The sequence below is a fragment of the Gadus macrocephalus genome, chromosome 9 (assembly GCF_031168955.1).
Source record: "Gadus macrocephalus chromosome 9, ASM3116895v1".
NCBI lineage: Eukaryota > Metazoa > Chordata > Actinopteri > Gadiformes > Gadidae > Gadus > Gadus macrocephalus.
The window spans coordinates 22,384,314-22,393,909 of NC_082390.1; the positions used below are offsets into that span (position 1 = coordinate 22,384,314).

General features: G+C 40.6%; 1 long non-coding RNA gene across 1 annotated transcript; it reads right to left on the reverse strand.

Annotated features, from left to right (window-relative positions):
- Positions 1 to 5,881: 5,881 nt before the first annotated feature.
- On the reverse strand, positions 5,882 to 8,673 carry LOC132464861 (uncharacterized). The gene is made up of 2 exons (XR_009527371.1): positions 8,516 to 8,673; positions 5,882 to 7,791 (listed from the first exon to the last, which is right to left on the reverse strand). It is a non-coding gene; the product is annotated as an uncharacterized LOC132464861 (long non-coding RNA).
- Positions 8,674 to 9,596: the final 923 nt, after the last annotated feature.

Below are 9,596 nucleotides of genomic sequence, written 5' to 3' on the forward strand. Positions count from 1 at the left end.
GGCTGTAGGATAGTCGATTGACGAATCATTTGAGCTAAAGGTTCAAGGGAAAGTGCAAAGAGTGCCGGACTTAAAGGGCAACCCTGGCGGGAAGATCTAGTAACCGGAAATAGATAATTGCCCAGTGAGCACAAAATCTGAGGGGTTAGAATACAGTAACCTTAACCATGTGTATAAAACCTTTACCAAAACCCATTTTTCCAGCACAGAACACAAAAAGGCCTATTCAAGTCTGTCAAATGCTTTCAAAGCATCAAGGGACAGCACCGCTGCAGGTTCTGTTTTGAAACTTGCAGCATCTATTACATGGAGAAGGCGTCTTACATTATCTGTGGCTAGCCTTGATTTTATAAATCCTGTCTGATCACAGTTAATTAGTTCTGGTAAATAGTCCTGAATACGTCGGGCAAGCACCTTTGCGTAAACTTTAAGATCGGAATTGAGAGGCCTATAATTTTGTCATTCGGTTGGATCCTTATCTTTCTTTTATAGTAACGAAATCAGAGCTATATTTACATCTCTTGAGAAACCCCCTTTATCTATAGAGGCTTTAATCATGTCAAAGAGTAGTGGACCTAGTTTGCTCCAGAATGTAACATAGAACTCAGGTGGCATTCCATCCAGATCTGGGGATTTATTCCTTTGCATTGTAAATACAGCCAATTTTAATTCTTCTAAATACATCGGGTCATCCAGACGAGTAGTCAACTGCTGCAAGCTGAGGTAAATGTAATTGACCAAGAAAGTTGCTGCACCTATCTTTATCCAGCTTGATCTCTGACTGATATAAATCTGTCATTTATTTGCTTAGGTTCAGTTAAGATGTTTCCATTGGAAGCTTTGATGGAGGGGATATCTGCAAAGTGCTCACTAGATCGGATTTTCATGGCTAAGGTGACTAGGTCTGGACCCTTGGAAATAGTAGCGCAGTCTAGTTGTAGCAGTCTATGTATTAAAAATTCAGAGCGTTGTTTTAAGATATAATTTATTTCCTTCTTTACAATGTCCCGTTGAGATGCTGTTTGTTCAGAGTAATTATTTTGAGTCTATTCTAGCAAAGTTTGCTTCTAAAGTTTTTAATTTGGCAGATCTAACCTTACTTAAATTTGAGGAAAACAATATTGCATTACTTCTTATGAAACCTTTAACAGCATCCCATAAGACTCTAAGGTCCTCAACTGAGCCTATGTTGAATTCAAGGAATTAATTTAGTTGGGTCAAGAATTGTGATCTATAATCCTCATTGCCTAATAATGTGGTATTTAAGCGCCATCTAGCGGCGCGTTTCGTTATAGGACTCAAAGTAGCCTGACAGAGTATTCCCTTATGGTCTGACGACGCAATGGGAAGTAATAATGCATTATCAATCTTTTGGGAAAGTTGCGGCGAAGAAAAAAGAAAATCTATCCTGGAGAAGGATTTGTGTCTGCCTGAAAAAAACGTGTAGTCCTTCACTGTTGGGTTGACAGAGCGCCACATGTCAACAAGTCCCATCTCCCTGCCCAAGACCGTAAAGGTGCGAACACACCAAGCGCGTACCTCGCGTACCATGTACGTGCGTAACGCAGCGAAAATGTTGCTTGACCATTTTGTGTCAAAAATGGTCAGATACGCGCGTACGCATACGCGCGTAGATGAGACCGCCCAAAACTCCCCCCCCCCCCCCAGCCTGTGGCTGCGCTGGATTTAGGAGTCCGAGGAAGGAAACCCAAACGCCGCCGTGTTTGGATGGATGATAGAGCTTGGATCGGGTTAGATTAAATAATCTCGGATATAAATAACAATAATCGGGTTAAATAACTTCACATGGTGTGTCTGGTGTGTTTCCAGCATTCGTAGTGTTGATCAGCAGAGAAATAGTCCGCCAAGACGTTGAGGTTGCTTAGCAATCAGAGACTCTGTCCATGCAAGTGAACGGAGCGTTCACTCTTCGTCATAACTATCAAACCAAACATCCTTCACATTCACCGAGCGAACATTATGAGAGTAAAATGCACATTTCTCGCTAGAAATGTTTCCATAAACGCATTTAATGGCGTAACTATGTTACTATTTCCACTCAGAATAAAGAAAGCTGCCGGCCGTGGCTGCCATGGACATGGCTGCTCTGGAGTCCGAGGTAGGAAACCCAAACGCCGCCGTGTTTGGGTGATAGAGTTTAGATCGGGTTAGATTAAATAATTTCGGATATAAATAACAATAATCGGGTTAAATAACTTCACATGGTGTGTCTGGTGTGTTTCCAGCATTCGTAGTGTTGATCAGCAGATATATAGTCCGCCAAGACGTTGAGGTTGCTTAGTAACCAGAGACTCTGTCCATGCAAGTGAACGGAGCGTTCCCTCTTCGTCATAACTATCAAACCAAACATCCTTCACATTCACCGAGCGAACATTATGAAAGTAAAATGCACATTTCTCGCTAAAAATGTTTCCATAAAAGCATTTAATGGCGTAACTATGTTACTATTTCCACACAGAATAAAGAAAGATGTCGGCCCTATGCTTCTGTCCAAGCTCACTACTCTCTGCCAGTGACGTCGGGTCAAGCTCAACGCTGATTGGCTATTGCGGCGCGTATGAGCGTAAAAAGTTCAATTTTTTGAACTCCTCGCGTACATGTACGCGCGTATATGTGCGCGCGTATATATACGCGCGTATATGTACGCGCCTCATACGCCCCTACAGCGAGTAAAATGTTGCTTGGTACGCATGATACGCGTGTATGCACCTCATACGCGCGTAAACCAATGCTTCCCTATGGAAAAATTGCCGATTTTATACGCGTGGTACGCAGGTAACGCGTTTGGTGTGGCCGTACCTTAAGGCCGCGGTTTCCAGTCCCTGCTCTCTAGAGGCAGTTGCACTTGAGCGATCGTTTGCATGCCATACTGCATTCATATCAGCTCCTACCACAAATGCATACTTTAATTTTTTGTGTTAGCATTGCATAAAAATCTTTATCAAAAGTATTGGGGGCATAAGCAGAGATAAGAGCCACCTTTCTCCCGTTCAATTCCACTCTAGCACACGTCATTCTACCGTCTGTATCCGCCCATATGCCCAACAGTTTCACTTTCAGTGTGCGTCTTATTACGATGGCAACTCCTTTAGTTTTCGTGTCAGCCGAAGAGGAAGCAATAGTGTGGTAAAACTTATTAGCAACACGACAAGAATGTTCTTTAAGAAGTTGCGTCTCTTGTAGGAGAGCTAGATCAATTTTCCGACGGTGCAGCATAATTAGTACACTAGTTCGCTCATGAGGCACATTCAGTCCGCCGCAGTTCCAGACAAGCATAGTTAATTCACCCATTGTACATTCTTTTTCAACAACATTTCCGACAGCTCAAGGACATGACACATTTCCCACAGCCCGATTTCTCAAACTGGCATACGAAAACAGTCATGTGTAAGTGATAATTCCCTCGGTGAGCAGTCTAAAACCCTCTGAGAATTTCCCGTAGTTGGATGTAAACATAACAAACGCAGCTGATTTTCCCCGGTGAAACGGATAAAACAGTGACGCACAATGACAAAAAACAGAAAACATAACGTAGATTAAACATATCACTAGATTGATCCGCGACCTAACGGATATGGGGCTGCAAAAGATTAATTAGTGAGGCTCAACCCAGTCCTTTAAAGTTTTAACTGTAACGTTGATAACAGACAGGGGTTGACACTAAGGTTTCAAAAGCACTTGCCCATCGGGCAAGTACAGGTCAGGTTCAACTTGCCCGAATGTAATGTTCACTTGCCCAAATTATAATCAGAATCGTGCACGGGCCTCTTTTTGCCAGGCACCCGGCCTGGTTTTGGGGGGGGGGGGGGGCTCAGAAAAATCATCCTAGCTCAGACTGAAGCTGAATGTTAGCTTCCACACATGTTGTGTTTAAAAAATAACAAACTTCTCTTTGTTTACTTATTTAACGAGCGGTCACATCGTGCCATAAAGTGATTTCAGTCCACCGTTGCAACCTATTAAAGCTATCGCCAAGTTCTATAGTAGACCTGCATGATTTGATGCAAATGTACATAACTAAATGTCAGAGGTAGTAGCAAAGATATGTCTTTTTTAACTTTCAAGTTTCTTGTAGCTCTAACGGAATAATCACAATCGCGTTTCTAGTAGGGTTGTCAATCACGATACTGGATTTTCTAACTTCGACACTATACTATAAGTGTGAGAGAGTGAGCCCCCCCTCAGAGAAAAAAATTCAGCTGAGCCCCCCCCCCCCCCCCAATTTTTTTTTTCTAAATACCTGTGTTTTGAAAGCTATCTTAATTATTTTACACATTTTAAACATCTCTGATCATAATTTTAAAACATTTGAAACATATTTTTGAAACATTTGAAACATATTTTTTCAGCAACACGTCAGAAGATTTTAAACATATTTCTGAAACATTACAACATCTTTGTGCATTTTTAAATACATTTCTTCACACAATTTAACAACTTTATCTAAGCATGTTTTAGCTTAACCTTTTTTAAATACATTTGAACATCTTAATCTGTGTAAACTGCCAGTCTACACAGATTCATTCAGGGTCCGCGACTCTGATTTTTCTGAGTCTAATCAGATCTGCCTTTTCAGTCCAGAGATTCGACTATTCGGCGGGGTTTGTTTACCGGCGTTGCTATGGTGACCTAAATTATAATAAGCAACTGAAAACGATGCCTGTCTGAAACTAAAACTGTGATTCTGAAAAAAGTATAAATGCTATCAAAATTCCGTTTAGATAGTATTGAAGATACAAGTGTGTAGATTTGTCTAATGGTTTGAACGATGGTATACGGTGGAAAAATGAATGAGTTACGATGTCTAGAAGTAGGTGTATCCGAATGGGCTGACGTCTTCAATGAAAACAGCTGAAAACGAAGCGGTATGAAACTAAAACTGTGATTCTGAAGAAATTTTAAATGATATCGAAATTCTGTTTCGATATTATCGAAGATACAAGTGTGTAGATTTGTTAAATGGTTTGCACGAAGATAAACGGTTGAAAATTGATTTAGTTATGTTCAAGGGCGTCAGTTTGTTTTTAGAAGTGGTGGGGACATAAAGCTGGAGTGTGGTTTGAAAAGTGCTGGGTACCCTTATGTAAGCTATTCATCCATTCAACGCTGCATTACAATATGCTCTACAGTGTATTGTCAGGTGTTGAAAATCCTATTCGAACAATAAAAGCTGGAAACCACAGTTTGTGTTTTGGCTTGTTTTGCAAACGGCGTTGGAAACACCAGGGTATTGGCTCGGGATATGTAATACTAATATACACAGGACAAAGAACAGTGTTGGCAATTTAACACTTATCTTGACATCAACAAAGTTTACCAGACAAACAATGCCAAACTGTAAAGGGGGTACGAAATGAAACGAGGTACTGAGCATCAGCCTTTTGAAGACGAGCAAGGGCTGCTGGTAGCATATGTTATGCTGCATTAAAAAAAGAAGAAAAAAAGAAGCGCCCAGAGGAGAATTGCATCTGCCAAATCCTGACCACCAGTAAACACTTGCGAAGGACCAATGTAGACTTCACTCGTTGCAACATCATAAGCAAATTGCCCGCAAATAAAATCCCCTACAGTTTAGGATAATCACACAGGTTATGCGTGAACATATTTATGTCTGGTAGGCCAGAGCTATAGAGAGAGAGAGTTGCGACACGCTATGATCTCGCCGACAGGGTGGTCACGTGGTTGTCACGTGGTTCATGTAAGCCTCGATAGTTCCAAACACGCCGCGATTTCAATGTTATTCTATGGGACGACAGCAGAGATTTCAATATTAAATGGTAAATATGTATGAAAAAATCACATACAAGTATTTGTCTGACTGTTATTGCATTATTGCATATTTGTAAATGTCAGTTTTACATTTAGAGCGGTAGGGGGGCAACTGAAAGCTATCTATAAGTACTATTACTTAGATACGTTTTTAAGTTTTGGAGGGAAAGCTTCACGTTCGTGTTAGCATACTGGCCTAACCTTAACTTTTACCTTACATCTGTGTTGAAATCAAAGTATTCAAGATGTTCTACCATGATCATTTAAAGATATAAGCCACACAAAGTATCAAATATATTAAAGGATAACAACTCATTACGCTTGGATGAATGAAATTGTATTTTTTTTTATTAAACAATTAGTGTGACAAGAACAAGTGATTGCGATTGTGTGAAGATTCAACAATGGACACAGCAGGGAACACTATATACTTAGGGCAAACCATTAACATATAACGTTGCAAATATACTATACTTTATGCCGTTACAATACTTAGAATAGCCCTGAGCAAATTCAAAATGGGTTTAGGAGGGAGGATCCTCGTTTGGTCATGAACTCTGACCTCTAACCTATTCTCAAAAGTCGGGGCATAAGTGGTTGAGGAACAGTTGTTACCCGCTCTGTGATCTTCAATGGTGTCATGGTTCATTGGTTACAACTAACATTTTATAGATAAATGGTCATACCATGGTTGGCTGTGCAGCATTTGGATGCCCCAATCGGTCCGAGAAGGGTTATCACATGTACGGCTTCCCCAAGGACCAAGAGCGCAGGGAGAAATGGATGGCAATGGTCAGCCGTCAAAACTTATTGACAGTCAGCAACAGTCAAAAACGATGTAACGTAATGTTCAGATCACTTACTAGCATTTCAAAGGGCATAATAATTCTAAGCGTAGAGAATTATGACTTTCCAATGATATTTGAAGTGCAATGGAAACTGATCTTACAAGCCTACCTACAGGTACACTTTGAAAATGACCGATTCAAAGCCACAAAAGTAGATAGGATGTTGAAGTTGAGGCCCGATGCAGGCCCAACAGTTTTCATCCATCGCCCTAAACCGAAGAGGAGGAAACCCCCTTCTGTGAGGGTGCCTCCTGAACCAAGTGCAACGGACCACACATATTGCACCAAATTAAACTTCGGTATGATCCATGCAGCTAACAATATTCCCCATTTCATGTAATTCAAGGATAGACTACACTCCTAATGAGATTACATAATTCATATTTGTACATTCAGTTTAAAAAACAACCAGAAGGCAGGGATTCTCTGAGGATTTGCACACAATGTAGATAAGACACATTTCTACCCAATTAACAATTGCTGGTAGATCCATTTATAAATTGTATTGGTTTCTGATTGTGGCAGATGATTTCATTCACATTACAGAAATGTTTTGCTTTAATTCATTTTATTACATTGGAGATGACAGTAGTTGCAAATGCAAAGGCAAAATACATATAACAGCAACATTACCTTGTAATTGTTACAGAGATTGAGGGAGAAATTGAGGTGGATTTCAAGAACGTTGAAAAGGACATCACAGGAGACGGCGAGAGCAATCAAGAGGCCACATTGCCAGGGGCAGGTGATTCAGGGGCAGGTGATCCAGGGGCAGGTGATCCAGTGGCGGGTGATCCAGGGATTTGTGTGCCGAGGGCCAGTCAGTCAGGGGTCAACAGTGAAGGAATAACTTGCCAGGGCCAGCTGCTCCAGGGACCAGACTGCCAGGGACTGATGGGGTGACTGTGGAGGACCTAATAAGGCAACTAGAAAAGGAAAAATTAATGAGAAGGAGAGCAGAGAGGGCTATTGCAAAACAAAAAAGAATCAATTTGGCACTAAGAAAGATAATCAATTTGGCACTAAGAAAGAGAAACAATTCAGTCAACAAGAAATTAAAACGAAAAAGCCACACAGGTTAAATTGACCGCCCATCATAATCAGCATTGTTGAATCGGCGGCATCTGTAGGGCTTCATGTGCTGAACATCACCCTTTCCAGGATATAATTAAACAAACACTGTTATTTCTACTAGCTATCGCATCATAAAACCCTTCCTTAAATCAACCTAAATTATCCTAGTAATCCAACATAAATAACTAACTAAATAAAAGTTTGATTCACTAGTACTGAACTCTGTAATTGTTTGTGTAGATACCATCACATTGTGCAGTCGAGCTAACAAACTAGCAGGCAATCGGTCGTCTACCAAGATAAATATATATATAATTACGCTGTGCATATACAAATAAATATCAGTATATGCATCATAAAAGGTCCTGATACAATATAGACAGTTGACAATTCAAAAGAGGTAGCTATTTAATCAATGTACCCCCAGAGATACCTTCACAGGTGGTGAAGTCGAGCTAACAAACTAGCAGGCAATCAGTCGTCTACCAAGATAAAAATATATATAATTACGCTGTGCATATACAAATAAATATCAATATATGCATCATAAAGGTCCTGATACAATATAGACAGTTGACAATTCAAAAGAGGTAGCTATTTAATCAATTTACCCCCGGAGATACCTTCACAGATGGTGAAATCGAGCTAACAAACTAGCCAGCAATCGGTCGTCTACCAAGATAAATATATATATAATTACGCTGTGCATTTACAAATAAAGATCAGTGTATGCATCATAAAGGGCCTCTGATACAATATAGACAGTTGACAATTCAAAAGAGGTAGCTATTTAATCAATTTACCTCAGAAGTTACTCGGCGGCCAGCAATGGAAATGAACGTCTCCTACGCCGTAAAATGGTTGTTTGGAACTATTCGAGGCTCCATACCCCGGAAGTAGGCGCTACAACGGAGTCCAATGGAAGTGTCGCAACTCTCTCTCTCTATAGCTCTGTGGTAGGCCTACCAGGCTCCAAGTCGTCACATATCTCAATCAGACAAAACAACTATAACCACATTGGCATAGCAATCGCACCGTGTGTAGCTGCTACTAGCTGCGATCTATATATACAATGCATACTAGCTGGAGCACCAACCAGAATCAGATCACAATCGCTTAGGACCGTGGGTAATCTTTGGCCAGGTCATCACGAGCAAACAGAACCAGCAGCAAAGTTTACGTAAACCAATTTCTTACCTTATGTGGCCCTCCACATGCAGGCTAGATGATGTATCCATATCGTTATCCAGTGTCACAAACATGCTTTTTATAGGAAGCAAAAGGACCGGCTATTTTCTGAATAAAAATGTCAATTTTGTCTGTCTGTCTTGAAACTTCTCCAGTGCGTTCACACCAAACGCATGATTTGAATCATCGACTTTCAGTTTTTTTTTCGGGTTTATTTTTTTCTCACGTCGCGCCCCCCCTGAAGAACTCTGGCGCCCCCCAGGGGGGGCGCGCCCCACAGTTTGAAAACCACTGTTCTATACCATTTGCGATATCAGGGGAAACGTTTTTTTCAAGAAAGAACATACCCAAAGTAAATAGAGTATATCTCCACAACTGCAAGGGCGATAATGTCATCTTTGTGCCCAAAGAAAGATTGTTGTGCAAGTGAAATATTCAATGGGGATAATACTTGGTTAAAGTGAATAAAGCAATGGAACACAGCATAAGTGGAAGATAACATTTCCACCTGAAATAATTATCAGTATCAGTTGGGAGCGCTGTCTTACTATGAGACACAAATAAAGGTAGATATCTTACAATTTTGACACTTGACACCTCTATTTAAAGTTCAGGGCAAATATAATCGAATGCACTAAGCCAAACACTCGCAAATAAATATATTGCCACTAGATTGCGCTGAAGAATATGTTTTCT